The sequence below is a fragment of the Salmo salar genome, chromosome ssa01, assembly GCF_905237065.1.
Source record: "Salmo salar chromosome ssa01, Ssal_v3.1, whole genome shotgun sequence".
Classification (NCBI taxonomy): domain Eukaryota; kingdom Metazoa; phylum Chordata; class Actinopteri; order Salmoniformes; family Salmonidae; genus Salmo; species Salmo salar.
In genome coordinates, this window is record NC_059442.1 from 85,536,156 (window position 1) to 85,553,569 (window position 17,414).

The following is a 17,414-nucleotide window of genomic DNA, read 5'->3' on the forward strand; positions in this document are numbered from 1 at the left end:
ACCGATGTCACGCTTCTAGACAAACTAAACACCTTCTTGCCCGCTTTGAGGATAATACAGTGCCACCATCATGGCCCGCTAACAAGGACTGCGCCCCCCCCTCCCTTCTCCGTGGCCGACGTAAAACATCTAAACGTGTTAACCCTTGCAAGGCTGCTGGCCCAGACGGCATCCCTGGATGCGTCCTCAGAGCATGCGCAGACCAGCTGGCTGGTGTGTTTACGGACATATTCAATCTCTCCCTATCCCAGGCTGCTGTCTCCACTTGCTTCAAGATGGCCACCATTGTTCCTGTACCCAAGAAGGCAAAGAACTGAACTAAATGACTACCGCCCCGTAGCACTCACTTTTGTCATCATGAAGTGCTTTGAGAGACTAGTCAAGGATCATATCACCTCCACCTTACCGGCCGCCCTAGACCTACTTCAGTTTGAATACCGCCCCAACAGGTCCACAGACGACGCAATAACCATCACACTGCACATGCCCTATCCCATCTGGACAAGAGGAATACCTATGTAAGAATGCTGTTCATTGACTACAGCTCAGCATTCAACACCATAGTACCATCCAAGCTCATCATCAAGCTGGAGGCCCTGGGTCTGAACCCCGCCCTGTGCAATTGGGTCCTGGAATTTCTGACGGGCCGCCCCCAGGTGGTGAAGATAGGAAACATCTCCACTTCACTGACCCTCAATATGGGGCCCCACAAGGGTGCGTGCTCAGCCCCATCCTGTACTCCCGGTTCACCCACAACTGAGTGGCCATGCAAGCCTCCAACTCAATCATCAAGTTTGCAGACGACACAACAGTAGTGGGCTTGATTACCAACAACGACGAGACAGCCTACAGGGAGGAGGTGAAGGCACTCGGAGTGTGGTGTCAGGAAAAAAACCTCACTCAACGTCAACAAAACAAAGGAGATCGTGGGCTTCAAGAAACAGCAGGAGGGAGCACCCCCCTATCCACATCGAAGGGACAGCAGTGGAGAAGGTAGATGTGTACGCCAAGGAACTTAAACCTATCACAGACAAACTGAAATGGTCTACCCACACAGACAGTGTGGTGAAGAAGGCGCAACAGTGCCTCTTCAACCTCAGGAGGCTGAAGAAATTTGGCGTGTCATGCAAGATCCACAAACTTTTACAGATGCACAATCAAGAGCATCCTGTCGGCCTGTATCACAGCCTGGTACGGCAACTGCACCACCCTCAACCACAAGACTCCCCAAAGGGTGGTGTGGTTGGCACAACGCATCACCTGGGGCAAACTACCTGCCCTCCATGACACCTACAGCACCCGATGTCACAGGAAGGCCAAAAAGATCAAAGGACAACAACCACCTGAGTCACGGCCTGTTCACACCGCTACCGTCCAGAAGGCGAGGTCAGTACAGGTGCATCAAAGCTGGGACCGAGAGACAGAAAAACAGCTTCTATCTCAAGGCCATCAGACTGCTAAACAGCAATCACTAACTCAGAGAGGCTGCTGCCTACATTGAAATCCAATCACTGGCCACTTTAATAAAATGGATCACTAGTCACTTTACACAATGCCACTTTGAATGTTTACATATCTTACATTACTCATATGTATACACTATTTTATACCATCTATTGCACCTTGCCTATGCTGCCATATATTTACATGTACATATTCTCATTCACCCCTTCAGATTTGTTTTTTTAATTCAATTTTAAAGTTTTCTGAATTCTGTGTTTCACGATTTACGCAAATTTGATCATCATAAAGAGTGTCTAATAATCTGAATGAATAACAGTAAATGTGTAATAATGCAACAACATTACACTATTTTTTTATCAAGGTAAGTGCTTCAATGCAAGTTCTGTGTTTCATGATGCATTTTAAAAAGTAATGCAAGAATCTAGGCAACAATGCAGCAAGCAATAGGCAAAACCTAGACTTATACTTATGTAAAAAATAAATAAAACAATTTACATTTTTTTTGAATTCATTGTTTTTGTAAAATAAAGTGCTTCACATAAGTGTTTCATTATAAATGGATAAAAAAAATATATAAAAAGATTCATGCAAGAATCTATGGCTAATATCTATGGCTGGAGCCTGCCCACGGATCTTCTGTTGAACGGCACTCAAATGTTGGTCGAACACACGGGGCAGGTGAGTTTGACGGAGGCTGCTGTCATTTTCGGGCAATGCTCCTCCCTGTTTGCAATGCTTCACTGGAAACAAGCCGTAGCTTTCTTAGCTTTGCTAAGGGGATGTCAGACTCGGTGCACACAGCCACAAAAAGGCCTGAATAAATTCTCGTCTTGAATCTTCTGATGCGCTTGCACTAGTAATGGTTGTTTGAAGAGGCTCTGGCTAACACGGTGCTTTTCCTTGTTCTTCACATGGGCTTTAGACTTTAAGTGGTCATCACATGTATTTTTACGGGTCCTATCAATAGTGTGTTGACAGAATTTGCAAAACAGCTTATCGCCTGACTCATAGTCCTTTGGGTATTGCTCCGCTCTGAATTTAGGGGTTAGAGTACTTTTAAAAAAAAAATGTATGACTTGGCCGTCTCAGACAGCCTCTTCGACGTTTCTCAAAGTGACAGCCAAGTTGTGAGGTGACGTAAGGGTCCTACCTACGACCAACCCCCCTCGAAAACAGAAGTATTTCTCTAGGCCTACTCGTCTGTAATTTTACAATTATGAAATCATTTAGGTTACTACAATAATTAGGCCCAGTTTTGATTAAAAACAATTATCAATTTCAGCCAAATTATGGAAAATTCTGCAATATTCCTCGTTTTACAGTTAATTCCATGATTCCGTCCGCGTTTTTCGCATTACGGAAATCATAGGGCCCCTGGAGTGCTGCATCAGATGACCTGGCCTCCACAATCACCTGACCTCATCCCAATTGAGATGGTTTGGGATGAGTTGGACTGCAGAGTGAAGGAAAAGCAGCCAACAAGTGCTCAGCATGTGGAAACTCCTTCAAGACTGTTGGAAAAGCATTCCAGCTGAAGCTGGTTGAGAGAATGCCAAGAGTGTGCAAAGCTGTCAAGGCAAAGGGTGGCTCCTTTGAAGAATCTAAAATACTACATGATCCCATGTGTTATTTCATAGTTTTGATGTCTTCACTATTATTCTACAATGTAGAAAATAGTAAAAATAAATTAAAACCCTTGAATGAGTAGGTGTCTCAAACTTTTGACTGGTACTGTATGTTTCAGTAAGATTGGATTTTTGGCATTTATAGTAATAGTTATCAACTACTGCAGGGATGGAACGTAACTCCCAAAAAAAGAGAGGTTGTGGTGTAAGCTGCAGAGAGGTATTTGGGTGTGCGAGACTTGACATCAGAAGAGTTACAGGGTGTGTTAAGTGGTGGTGTCCCATCCTTTCAGGCTGTTCACCTGCGGTAGCACTAAATAGATTTAAATAGTGGAGTAGGGTATTTATTTATACTTTTTGTGAGTGTAGTGTTAGATGGTAAGGTATTTGTTGTATTTTATTTTTTGAATTTGTATTCTTTTTTTTCAAGCAAAGTATAAGGGAGTTATACTCCAGTCTAGTAGGTGGTGGTAATGCAACATTTTATTGGATGCCAACCGCCGTTAAAACATCATCGAAGAAGAAGAGGGGAACAATTTTTTAAAAGCAGTGGAACTGGCTTCGAGGTCCAAAGTTGAATTTGAGAGCACTGGGGCATACTTTCTGAGCACTCCAGTTCTTCCATACAGCTATGGAGATGGAAGATGGATAGAGATGGAAAGGTTTCAATACAGGTTGTCACTCTCAGACATGTTTCTGTCTCTAACAAGAATGTGAGGAATGCACTACCATTTAATATGACCAATAAAATATGAGATGTGTAGGCTATCGTTTTGTTTGTATCTCCTATCAGCTTGGCTTAGTTACTGAGTCGGAGAGGAGCGGAGGAGAGAACAGTAGAGGAGGAAGGGAGGAGAGGGCATTTCAATTGAATCCCAGTTAGTCGTATCTGGCTAAGAGGATCAGGATAAGTGAATCTGTGTTAGGGTGAAAGTGAGACACTAGTGAGGGGAAGATGTTTGTTTGTGTTGTCTCTGTGGAGCCTTAGATTGAATAGCTTGATTGACATTTCAAGACAATGTTCCCCCTTTAGCGGAGACTGCATTCACGGTAAACGCTGCATATGTCGGCTCAATCTGAAATGACCTTAACCTAGCAATCAAACAAGGAAATGGTTCCATATCATTTTTCAAGTATTCATTTTTCCCATACGGGATTTTAGAAACACTTAGAATAATGTCTGTGTTTCATGTTGGCTTACCCTGACATGGAGGTTTGATAACCGTGCCAGTATCTAAGACAAGGTGACTTTTATCAATATATTGGCCAATATTTACCCCCCAAAAATGAAATGCTAATTAGCTGCTAATGTGGCTGTCATAAAGAACTACAAATGCCATGATCTGGACAAGACTGCTGAATCAAGGCAAAGGTAAGAATCTTTGGATCAACTATCTATCGTTAGCTACATTTAGTAATGAATAAACTGGCAAAGTGCCTTTAAATTGACAATTCTATGAATTGTCTTATGCAAGTTTTAAATTGACAATACCTGTTAGCAAAGATGTCAGCTAGAGATGATGTGCAGGAGCTTGCAGGGATTTGTAGTCTTGCATGATGTCTACTTTGATGCTAGATAGCATTGTCCGAGAGAGATTTTCATGGTTATAAAAAAAATCCCAGGGTAAGCCTAAACAAAACACAGCCCATATTTGAAGTGTTGTTAAAATTCCCTATGGGAAAAATGAATGGTTGAAAAACAATTGGAACCATTTCCCTGTTTGACCGCTAGGGTATTATGACACCTCCACTGTGGGTCTCTATAGAAATCCAGTCAGAGTTAGGATAACCCAAAATGTTAACTTTTAGTCAATGGCAAACTGCATTTAAAATGACTGCCAAAATGGAGAAATTTGCTAACGGAGACCATCTAAATGGGATTAGCCATGTTAGTAACGGGTGCAATAAATCCAACTACTAACTAATTAGATTAGTTTAGAAACATTTGTTATTTATCTTTGTGTAGCATAAGATCAATCCAATCAATCAAAGGTACATGCAAAAACACACATACTGTACTGATACAAACTCTAAAAATCTACCTGCAATGGAGCATGCTTGGAAATATGATAATAAGGGGGGTGTTTTGAGAATGTGTGATGATTGCACCTTTAAATTCAAGATATTGGGTTAATAAAATGTACCAAAATACTAGATTATCCACACATGTACCCCAAAAGGTACCGAACAGATTATATGTGCACCTCTGAAGGTACACTGTGTAATTTGATATTTTTGTACCCCCGGGCACAATACTTTACACTAAACCTACCCTTTTTTCTGAGAGTGTATACAATGCTACACACTGCTACATTCAGAGATGTGCAAAGATATGTAATGCATCTTGTTACAATTACACAATACTCTAAAGACCAATGTATAAAATACAAATACCATTGACATTTAGCAGACACTCATCACACCACAGTGGCATCAGACTTCTGATACTAATGCAAGATGAAAGAGAGCCACTAAATTGTGAACCGCTATAAAACATGGAATAGAAACGTATTTTGTATTTTGAAAATACAAATTAAAAGGTCTTGAAGTATCTTTCTACAAAATACATTGGACTGTAGTTCAGAAGTAATTAAATATGTATTTTAAATACATGTAACAGAAATACTGCCCATCTCTGATGACACTACACTCTGAATTACCCTTCTGGCCATGGTACTCTGTAAAGCTTGAAGCCATTTTGATTTAGTCTAGTGCAACCTGTCTTCAATATAGCTGAGGAGTCATTCACAACCATTGATTTAGTAGAATAAAAAAAATGTTTTTAGTCATAGTGTTACATAGAATGAAGTACTAATACACCTATGGTAATGAACCTTCAGTTGAGCTCTTTCTATCAGATACACATCGTTCTCCACACATAGTTCTGAGCCAAGGTCAGGGAAATGTTGTTGCTTTTGATTGACACATGACATTCAAATAGCACCTGGTTAAATTGTACCCTGAATGTACTTCAGAGATAATGACTGAGTAGTCAACGAGAGAATCTGATGAAGGAAAAGTAAAAAAGTGGCATTAAATTCATATAATTGTCTTCAAACTGTGACCCTCTCAGATAGTTAATGACTAAGTCTAAAAATGTAGCATAAAAAGCCGTTCTCTATGAATTTTTTATGTCAGAAATGGCAGAGTTCAGAGATAAATGGCCAGTGGTGATATTAGACATCCCTCAGACCAATTAGTATAGTGAAAAGATCTCCTCATAAATCAAAGATGGCTGTCTAGCTTCGTCCTCAGGGAACCAAGATGACTGTTCTCACCTTCAGGAGACCAAAGTGGACTCCAATGTGAAGATCCTTTCATTTCTACTGGATTCCCAACTTCCCAATCAAGGCAAAATGGGTAGATTATAATACCACTAATTAATATAGAATGAATGAAGTGAACACATCAGTGAAATTTGCATTGATGGATTTAACTTGTGACGATGCAGACTAACGTCAAAAATACACAATTAACCGGTTTTCAACTTAAATGGCCTATTTATTCACGTTCAGATGAGAGCTTGCGTTTATATGTGTTAGCAATGATGGTTCTTTACATCCAGGCTTGTATCGAGTCATTACGTTGCTTATTTTGACTAAAAACCATGTTTTAGTTTGTAGCACTTCTACCGCAACTATCCTGCTTGAGTCTCATGACATGATGGCGGGCTGTTCTACAGAGCGCGTCCACTACTTTAGCTGTGTAGTGCGCGTGCATTGGTTAGAATAATCTATTTTAAAATTCAAAAAGGCACTCGCACATCTGAGCAATCTTTCTTGCAGGTGAATGGCAACAGTTGAACAAGATGAAGGAAAAAGGAAACCGCACACTGCTCTTGATAGTATCACTGATCTTTAATAAGCTTACTTATCGGCCTCACAGCCTTGTCAGGGACATAATATTACATTTCATGCTATTTAAAAAGTTGTTAAATACTATTACCAGTTACCATCATATTTGTTGATGGAAAATAAAAAGGTTTTTTGTATCTTGTTTTGAGGTGTCTCTTTTGTTTCATGTGAGGATAGGAATGGTTCCATTATTGGTATTTCCAATGGGACCATTTCCTGTTTTGAGGTCTTCTCTGGTCCAAAAAGTTGGAACCGAACCTAAATGGACCCAAGGACAGTCAGACCCAAACAGACCCAATAATTTTATTAATAAGGTGGACCCGGACAATCAGACCAGAACCCAAATGGACCTGACGATAACTAGACCAAACACATACAGTTGAAGTTGGAAGTTTACATACACCTTAGCCAAATACATTTAAACTCAGTTTTCACAATTCCTGACATTTAATCCTAGTAAAACATTCCGTCTTAGGTCAGTTAGGATCACCACCTTATTTTAAGAATGTGAAATGTCAGAATAATAGTAGAGAATGATTTCCGTTTTTATTTCTTTCATCACATTCCCAGTGGGTCAGAAGTTAACATACACTCAATTAGTATTTGGTAGAATTGCCATTACATTGTTTACCTTGGGTCAAACGTTTCAGGTAGCCTTCCACAAGCTTCCCACAATAAGTTGGGTGAATTTTGGCCCATTTGTCCTGACAGAGCTGGTGTAACTGAGTAAGGTTTGTAGGCCTCCTTGCTCACACACACGCTTTTTCAGTTCTGCCCACAACTTTTATATAGGATTGAGGTCAGGGCTTTGTGATGGCCACTCCAATACCTTGACTTTGTTGTCCTTAAGCAATTATGCCACAACTTTGGAAGTATGCTTGGGGTCATTGTCCATTTGGTAAACCCATTTGTGACCAAGCTTCAACTTCCTGACTGATGTCTTGAGATGTTGCTTCAATATATCCACAGAATTTTCCTGCCTCATGATGCCATCTATTTTGTGAAGGGCACCTGTCCCTCCTGCAGCAAAGCACCCGCACAACATGATGCTGCCATCCCCCGTGTTTCGCGGTTGGGATGGTGTTCTTCGGCTTGCAAGCTTCCCCCTTTTTCCTCCAAACATAACGATGGTCATTATGGCCAAACATTTGTATTTTTGTTTCACCAGACCCAGAGGACATTTCTCCAAAAAGTATGATCTTTGTCCCCATGTGCAGTTGCAAACTGTAGTCTGGCTTTTTTTAATAGCGGTTTTGGAGCAGTGGCTTCTTCCTTGCTGAACGGCCTTTCAGGTTATGTCGATATAGGACTCATTTTACTGTGGATTACTCCAGCATCTTCACAAGGTCCTTTGCTGTTGTTCTGGGACGGATTTGCACTTCTCGCACCAACGTACGTTCATCTCTAGGAGACAGAAAGCGTCTCCATCCTGAGCGATATGATGGCTGCGTGGTCGCATGGTGTTTATACTTGCGTACTATTGTTTGTGCAGATGAATATGGTACCTTCAGGCATTTGGAAATTGCTCCTAAGGATGAACCAGACTTGTGGAGGTCTCCAATTTTTTTCTGAGGTCTTGGCTGATTTCTTTTGATTTTCCCATGTTGTCAAGTAAAGAAGCACTGAGTTTGAAGGTAGGCCTTGAAATACATTCACAGGTACACCTCCAATTGACTAAAATTATGTCAATTAGCCTATCAGAAGCATCTAAAGCCATGACATAATTTTCTGGAATTTTCCCAGCTGTTTAAAGGCACAGTCAACTTAGTGTATGTAAACTTCTGACCCACTGGAATTGTGATACAGTGAATTATGAGTGAAATAATCTGTCTAAGCAATTGATGGAAAAATTACTTGTGTATGTAATAGAGGTCGACCGATTATGATTTTTCAACGCCGATACCGGTTATTGGAGGGCCAAAAAAAGGCGATACCAATTAATCGGCTGATTGTTTTATTTATTTATTTGTAATAATGACAATTACAACAATACTGAATGAAGACTTATTTTAACTTAATATAATACATCAATAAAATCCGTTTAGCCTCAAATAAATAATGAAACCTGTTCAATTTGGTTTAAATAATGCAAAAACAAAGTGTTGGAGAAAAAAGTAAATGTTCAATATGTGCCATGTAAAAAAAGCTAAGGTTTAAGTTCCTACCTCAGAACATGAGAAAATATGAAAGCTGATTGTTCCTTTTAACATGAGTCTTCAATATTCCCAGGTAAGAAGTTTTAGGTTGTAGTTATTATAGGAATTATAGGACTATTTCTCTATATGATTTGTATTTCATATACCTTTGACTATTGGATGTTCTTATAGGTACTTTAGTATTGCCAGTGTAACAGTATAGCTTCCGTCCCTCTCCTAGCTCCTACCTGGGCTCGAACCAGGAACACATCGACAACAGCCACCCTCGAAGAAGTGTTACCCATGTAGAGCAAGGGGAAAAACTACTCCAAGTCTCAGAGCGAGTGACGTTTGAAACGCTATTAGCGCGCACCCGGCTAACTACCTAGCCATTTCACATCGGTTACACCAGCCTAATCTTGGGAGTTGACAGGCTTGAAGTCATAAACAGCGCAATGCATTGCGAAGGGCTGCTGGCAAATGCACGAAAGTGTTGTTTGAATGAATGCTTACAAGCCTGCTGCTGCCTACCATCGCTCAGTCAGACTGCTCTATCAAATAATAGACTTAATTATAACATGATAACACACAGAAATATGAGCCTTAGGTCATTAATATGGTCGAATCCGGAAACTATCATCTCGAAAACAAAACGTTTTTCCTGTCAGTGAAATACGGAACCGTTCCGTATTTTATCTAACGGACGGCATGCCTAAGTCTAAATATTCCTGTTACATTGCACAACCTTCAATGTTGTCATAATTACGTAAAATTTTGGCAAATTAGTTCGCAACGAGCCAGGCGGCCCAAACTTTTGCATATACCCTGACTCTGCGTGCAATGAACGCAAAATGACACAATTTCACCTGCTTAATATTGCCTGATAACCTGGATTTCTTTTAGCTACATATGCAGGTTTAAAAAGATATACTTCTGTGTATTGATATTAAGAAAGGCATTGATGTTTATGGTTAGGTACAGTCGTGCAACGATTGTGCTTTTTTTCGCAGATGCGCTTTTGTTAAATCATCCCCCGTTTGGCGAAGTCGGCAGTCTTTGTTAGGAAGAAATGATCTTCACACAGTTCGCAACGAGCCAGGCGGCCCAAACTGCTGCATATACCCTGACTCTGCTTACACAGAACGTAAGAGAAGTGACAATTTCTCTAGTTAAAAGAAATTCATGTTAGCAGGCAATATTAACTAAATATGCAGGTTTAAAAATATATACTTGTGTATTGATTTTAAGAAAGGCATTGATGTTTATGGTTGGAGCAACGTGTACCTAAGCAATTATATGCAACGCAGGACAGGTTAGATAAACTAGTAATATCATCAACCATGTGTAGTTAACTAGTGATTATGATTGATTGATTGTTTTTTTTTATAAGATAAGTTTAATGCTAGCTAGCAACTTACCTTGGCTTCTTACTGCATTCGCGTAACAGGCAGGCTCCTCGTGGAGTGCAATGTAAAGCAGGTGGTTAGAGTGTTGGACTAGTTAACCGTAAGGTTGCAAGATTGAATCCCCAAGCTGACAAGGTAAAAATCTGTCGTTCTGCCCCTGAACAAGGCAGTTAACTCACCGTTCCTAGGCCGTCATTGAAAATAAGAATGTGTTCTTAACTGACTTGCCTAGTTAAATAAAGGTCTATTAATTGGACCCGAGTGACAAAAATGAAAAGAATAACTTGTTTCAATATATTATTAAAAAAAATTAAACGGAAAAGTGTTGTGTGCATATGTATTCCCCTTTGCTATGAAGCCCCTAAATAAGATATGGTGCAACCAACTATCTTCAGAAGTCACATAATTAGTTAAATAAAGTCCACCTGTGGGCAATCTAAGTGTCACATGATCTCAGTATATATATATATATACCTGTTCTGAAAGGCCCCCCAGACTCTGCAACACCACCAAGCAAGGGGCACCACCAAGCAAGGGGCACCATGAAGACCAAGGAGCTCTCCAAATAGGTCAGGGACAACCTTGTGGAGAAGTACATATCAGGGTTGGGTTCTAAAAAAAGATCTGAAACTTTGAACATCCCATGGAGCACCATTAAATCAATTATTAAACAATTGAAAGAATTTGGTACCACAACAAACCTGCCAAGAGAGGGCCACCCACCAACACTCACAGACCAGGCAAGGAGGGCATTAATCAGAGAGGCAACAAAGAGACCAAAGATAACCCTGAAGGAGCTGCAAAGCTCCACAGCAAAGATTGGAGTATCTGTCCATAGAATCACTAAGCCGTACACTCCACAGAGCTGGGCTTTACGGAAGAGTGGCCAGAAAAAAGCCATTGCTTAAAGAAAAAAATAAGCAAACATGTTTGATGTTCGACAAAAGGCATGTGGGAGACTCCCCAAACATATGGAAGAAGGTACTCTGGTCAGATGAGACCAAAATGTTGCTTTTTTGCCATCAAGGAAAATGCTATGTCTGGCACAAACACAACACCTCTCATCACCCTGAGAATACCATCCCCACAGTGAACCATGGTGGTGGCAGCAACATGCTGTGGGGATGTTTTTCCATCGGCAAGGACTGGGAAACTGGCCAGAATTGAAGGAATGATGGGTGGTGCTAAATACAGGGAAATTCTTGAGGGAAACCTGTTTCAGTCTACTAGAGATTTGAGACTGGGACAGAGGTTCACCTTCCAGCAGGACAACAACCCTAAGCATACTGCTAAAGCAACACTCCCATGGTTTAAGGGGAAACATTTAATTGTCTCTGGAATGGCTAAGTCAAAGCCCAGACCTCAATCCAATTGAGAATCTGTGGTATGACTTAAATATTGCTGTACACCAGTGGAACCCATTGAACTTCAAGGAGCTGGAGCAGTTTTGCCTTGAAGAATGGGCAAAAATCCCAGTGATGTGCCAAGCTTATAGAGACATACCCCAAGAGACTTGCAGCTGTAAAAGGAGACTCTAAAGTATTGATTTTGGGGGGGTGAAAAGTTATGCACGCTCAAGTTCTGATTTTTGTCTTAGTTCGTTTCACAAGAAAAAGCATCTTCAAAGTGGTAGGCATGTTGTGTAAATCAAATGATACAAACCCCCCCAAAATCTATTTTAATTCCAGGTTGTAAGGCAACAAAATAGGAAAAATGCTAAGGGGGGTGAATACTTTCGCAAGCCACTATGTTGGATATCCTTTCTATGAGTAAATTTAATAGAGTAAAATAAATATGGTATAGGCTATGCAGAGCCGTGGTTGGGTCCACTCGGGTCTATCAGCTGTAGTTACATAGAACCGAGACCCGATGACAATCAAACAGGACCGACCCGGACCCGAGGGAAAAGTTTGAACTTTAGACCAAGATCTTGGGTATTCGAGTTTGGGTGGACCCATGAAGCCCTCTATCTATTCTAAGTTTAAAGGGCTGGTCATGTATGGACAATTGTATGCTCTCAGGTAAGCCTATTTCACTCCTGTTTGTGAGTCGTTCTGTAGTGTTTGCAGTTTTTATGTAAATTTTGCATAGCTGAAAGCCAGGGTATAAACAAATTGTTTCTAAAAATTACTTTGTTAATTAGCAACATCGATTGAACATTAAACTTCAATTTTTATATATTCTCGTAACACCATACATCATTAATCATTGCAATATCATTAGCTTTGTAAATTATCTGCTTTCTGACTATTTGATACATTATGCAGTCACTTCTAAATTTAGGTTACACTTTCATCCAAACTAAATCTAGGCTCTACCACATCGGACATTAGACATGATTGATCAGCACTATAATCTCTGGATCCTTCAACATCATTTCTTAAAGGAAGAAGACATTAAACAGGAATAGAACATGCGGCCCTTGATACAATTTCTGCAGAAGTCCTTGCATTATTCAAAAACATATTAATACATATGTCACAAGATCTCAATTATAAATTAATCCGTTCTCTATGGTGAAAACTAAAAGCTATGGAAGCATCTCAAAATTCAAAAGTGGTATTAAAGTACCTGTTATTACCACTGTTTGGGCTATAGTCCAATAAATGCCAATATGTTGCCAGTTAACAAAAAAAACTCAGATTGCTTAGTGCTTACTCATATAATACTACACTTCTGTAACTGCTAAACTTGCACATTACCAGAATATCTCCATACATCCCATTTTTGTTTTGCCCCATAATAATGTTCAATCAGAGACTGTGTAGGCATAACTCTTATAAGATACAGGATATTCTAAACAAGAATGGGATGAAAGGGAATGTTCTGAATGTGCAAGTTCGGAAGTTAGAGAAGAGTAATATAACAGTGAGTAAAACACAATTCACACAGATAACAAGAATAACTTTTTCCATGTAAGAATATAACTGTCATACACAATCCATCTCTCTGTGTGTGAAAATCTGATCAGGAAAAGCATTTACAGGGCAGCTTCATTAAATAGTACCCGGAAAACACCAGTCTCAACGTCAACAGTGAAGAGGCGACTCTGGGATGCTAGCCTTCTTGGCCAGTAATTATGTTAGCTGTGCAAACATAATTGCAAAAGGGTTTTCTAATGATCAATTAGCCTTTTAAAATGATAAACTTGGATTAGCTAACACAACGTACCATTGGAACACAGGAGTGATGGTTGCTGATAATGGGCCTCTGTACGCCTATGTAGATATTCAATTTATTTTTGTACAATCTGTCGTTTCCAGCTACAATAGTCATTTACAACATTGTCTACACTGTACTTTTGGTTAATTTGATGTTATGTTAATGGTCAAAAAATGTAATTTTCTTTAAAAAACAAGGACATTTCTAAGTGACCCCAAACTTTTGAACGGTAGTATATGTAACATAATAAAGAAATCCTCATCAAAATCCTCAGTTTAAGCTACAGATATGTTTTTTGAATGGGCTGTGTCTCAATCCACTGCATCCTCATATGTTGCCCAAAACTCAAATGTAGCTGTCATGTCATTACATCAAGAGGCATGCCAAACGGAAGATTCCAAGGCGTTTTCAAATAAATGTGAGTCAAGGTAAGCTCCCCTCCCACTAAGTCTGTCTTTTCAGTAGTTTGACAAAGTAAAAGTATGTTAAATTTAAAAATCTCTTTCTACTGGGAAAAATTATTGTGGGTGATGTTTGTCGTCACTAAAAAGGGCATTTTTACACGGGAATCGGAATGACTGTTCGGTAGTGATGTTACATTTGATACCGGAGCTCCGAGGCATGTGTCGAAATCGCTAAGCAGTCTGCTTCGAAACAGTGTACCAATACTTGTATCACTTTATCAGAAGCACGTGATCAATGATGTCTGAATCTTTGTTTTGTCGAACAACCACCTGATCGGTAAGGTATTGGTTTCGGTACAAGACAAAAGGCGTATGCGAAGTCCTCTATAATAATTTGGGTGTTCTAAATGATTTTGATCAGCAGGTGCCACTAGTGAACACTGTTGATCGAAGCCTCGCATAATGAACCTAAAGTATTTTCAACAATTGGCTGGAAATGCTCAATGCTTCAGGAAACTTAGTTTCCCCATCACTACTGTTTGGGAGCAAAAAAAAAATATCTGTTGCATTCACTGATAACACTAACTCAATTTGACTGCCAAGATACTTCACGTTTAAAAAATGCCTGACTCCGCGAATGGTGATCCTCAAGAGCTTTTGATGGTGATTTGGTGGTCCCCGGAATGGAAAAGATTAATCCTGACACCGGTCTCTTAATTTAACCCTCACACCTGACTGAAGATCAAGCCTGACCACATCAGTGACTGGCATCATCAATAAGTGCATCTATGACATTGTCCCATTGTCCTGTGCGTACATATCCCAACAGGTCAACATTCCCAAGGCCGCAGGGCCAGACGGATTACCAGGACATGTACTCCGAGCATGCCCTGACCAACTCGCAAGTGTCTTCACTGATATTTCAACTTCTCCCTGACTGAGACTGTAATACCAACATGTTTCAAGCAGACCACCATAGTCCCTGTGCCAAAGAACATTAAGGTAACCTGCTTAAATGACGATGGACCCATAGCACTCACATCGGTAGTCATGAAGTGCTTTGAAAGGCTGGTCATGGCTCACAACACCATTATCCCAGAATCCTTAGACCCACTCCAATTTGCAAAACGCCCCAACAGATCCACAGGTGATGCAATCTCTATTGCACTCCACACTGCCCTTTCCCACCTGGACAAAAAGAACACCTATGTGAGAATGCTATTAATTGACTACAGCACAGAGTCCAACACCATAGGGCCCTTAAAGCTCATCACTAAGCTAAGGACCCTGGGACTAAACACCTCCCTCTGCAACTGGATCCTGGACTTCCTGACAGGCCGCCCCCTGGTGGTAAGGGTAGGTAATAGAGGTCGACTGATTAATCGGAATGGCCAATTTAATTGGGGCCGATTTCAAGTTTTCATAACAATCGTCATTTTTGGACACCGATTTTGGCCGATTACATTGCACTCCACGAGGAGACTGCGTGGCAGGCTGACTACCTGTTACGCGAGTGCAGCAAGGAGCCAAGATACGTTTAATGCTAGCTAGCAACTTATCTTATAAAACAACAATCAATCTTAACATAATCACTAGTTAACTACATATGGTTGATGATATTACTAGTTTATCGAGCTTGTCCTGCATTGCATGTAATCGATGCGGTGACTGTTAATTTATCATCAAATCACAGCCTACTTGGCCAAACGGGTGATGGTTTAACAAGCGCATTCGCAAAAAAAGCACTTTCGTTGCACCAATGTGTACCTAACAGTAAACAACAATGCCTTTCTTAAAATCAATACACAAGTACATATTTTTAAAACGGCATATTTAGTTAATATTGCCTGCTAACATGAATTTCTTTTAACTAGGGAAATTGTGTCACTTCTCTTGCGTTCTGTGCAAGCAGAGTCAGGGTATATGCAGCAGTTTGGGCAACCTGGCTCGTTGCGAACTGTGTGAAGACCATTTCTTCCTAACAAAGACCATCATTAATTTGCCAGAATTTTACATAATTATGACATAACATTGAAGGTTGTGCAATGTAACAGCAATATTTAGACTTATGGATGCCACCCGTTAGATAAAATACAGAACGGTTCCGTATTTCACAGAAAGAATGTTCTGTTATAATCTCCACCCAGCACAGCCAGAAGTGAACTGGCCACCCCTCAGAGCCTGGTTCCTCTCTAGGTTTCTTCCTAGGTTTTGGCCTTTCTAGGGAGTTTTTCCTAGCCACCGTGCTTTTACACCGGCATTGCTTGCTGTTTGGGGTTTTAGGCTGGGTTTCTGTACAGCACTGTGAGATATCAGCTGATGTAAGAAGGGCTATATAAATACATTTGATTTGATTAGAATAAATGTTTTGTTTCGAAATGATAGTTTCCGGATTTGACCATATTAATGACCTAAGGGTCATATTTCTGTGTTATTATATTATAATTAAGTCTATGATTTGATATTTGATAGAGCAGTCTGACTGAGCGGTGGTTGGCAGCAGCAGGCTCGTAAGCATTCATTCAAACGGCACTTTCCTGCATTTGCCAGCAGCTATTCGCTGTGCTTCAAGCATTGCGCTGTTTATGACTTCAAGCCTATCAACACCCGAGATTAGAGTGGCAAGTGCCTATAAGAACATCCAATAGTCAAAGGTGTATGAAATACAAATGGTATAGAGAGAAATAGTCCTATAATTCCTATAACAACTACAACCTAAAACTTCTTACCTGGGAATATTGAAGACTCATGTTAAAAGGAACCACCAGCTTTCATATGTTCTCATGTTCTGAGCAAGGAACTTAAACAATAGCTTTTTTTACATGGCGCATATTGCACTTTTACTTTCTATTCCAACAGTTTGTTTTTGCATTATTTAAACCAGATTGAACATGTTTCATTAATTATTTGAGACTAAATTGATTTTATTGATGTATTATATTAAGTTAAAATAAGTGTTCATTCAGTATTGTTGTAATTTTCATTATTACAAATATAATAATGGACGTGTATATCTGCCGTTGTCTTATCCCATGTAAATAGCCAGTCTTTTTTTGTGTGTGTGTGTGTGTGTGTGTGTGATATATATACTGCTCAAAAAAATAAAGGGAACACTTAAACAACACATCCTAGATCTGAATGAAAGAAATAATCTTATTAAATACTTTTTATTTACATAGTTGAATGTGCTGACAACAAAATCACACAAAAATAATCAATTATCAACCCATGGAGGTCTGGATTTGGAGTCACACTCAAAATTAAAGCGGAAAACCACACTACAGGCTGATCCAACTTTGATGTAATGTCCTTAAAACAAGTCAAAATGAGGATCAGTAGTGTGTGTGGCCTCCACGTGCCTGAA

General features: G+C 40.0%; 1 protein-coding gene across 9 annotated transcripts in view; it reads right to left on the reverse strand.

Annotated features, from left to right (window-relative positions):
* LOC106611671 (calcium-activated potassium channel subunit alpha-1) overlaps positions 1–17,414 on the reverse strand; it is a 231,384-nt gene that overhangs the window by 193,278 nt on the left and 20,692 nt on the right. The gene's annotated exons all lie outside the window — the stretch shown is intronic.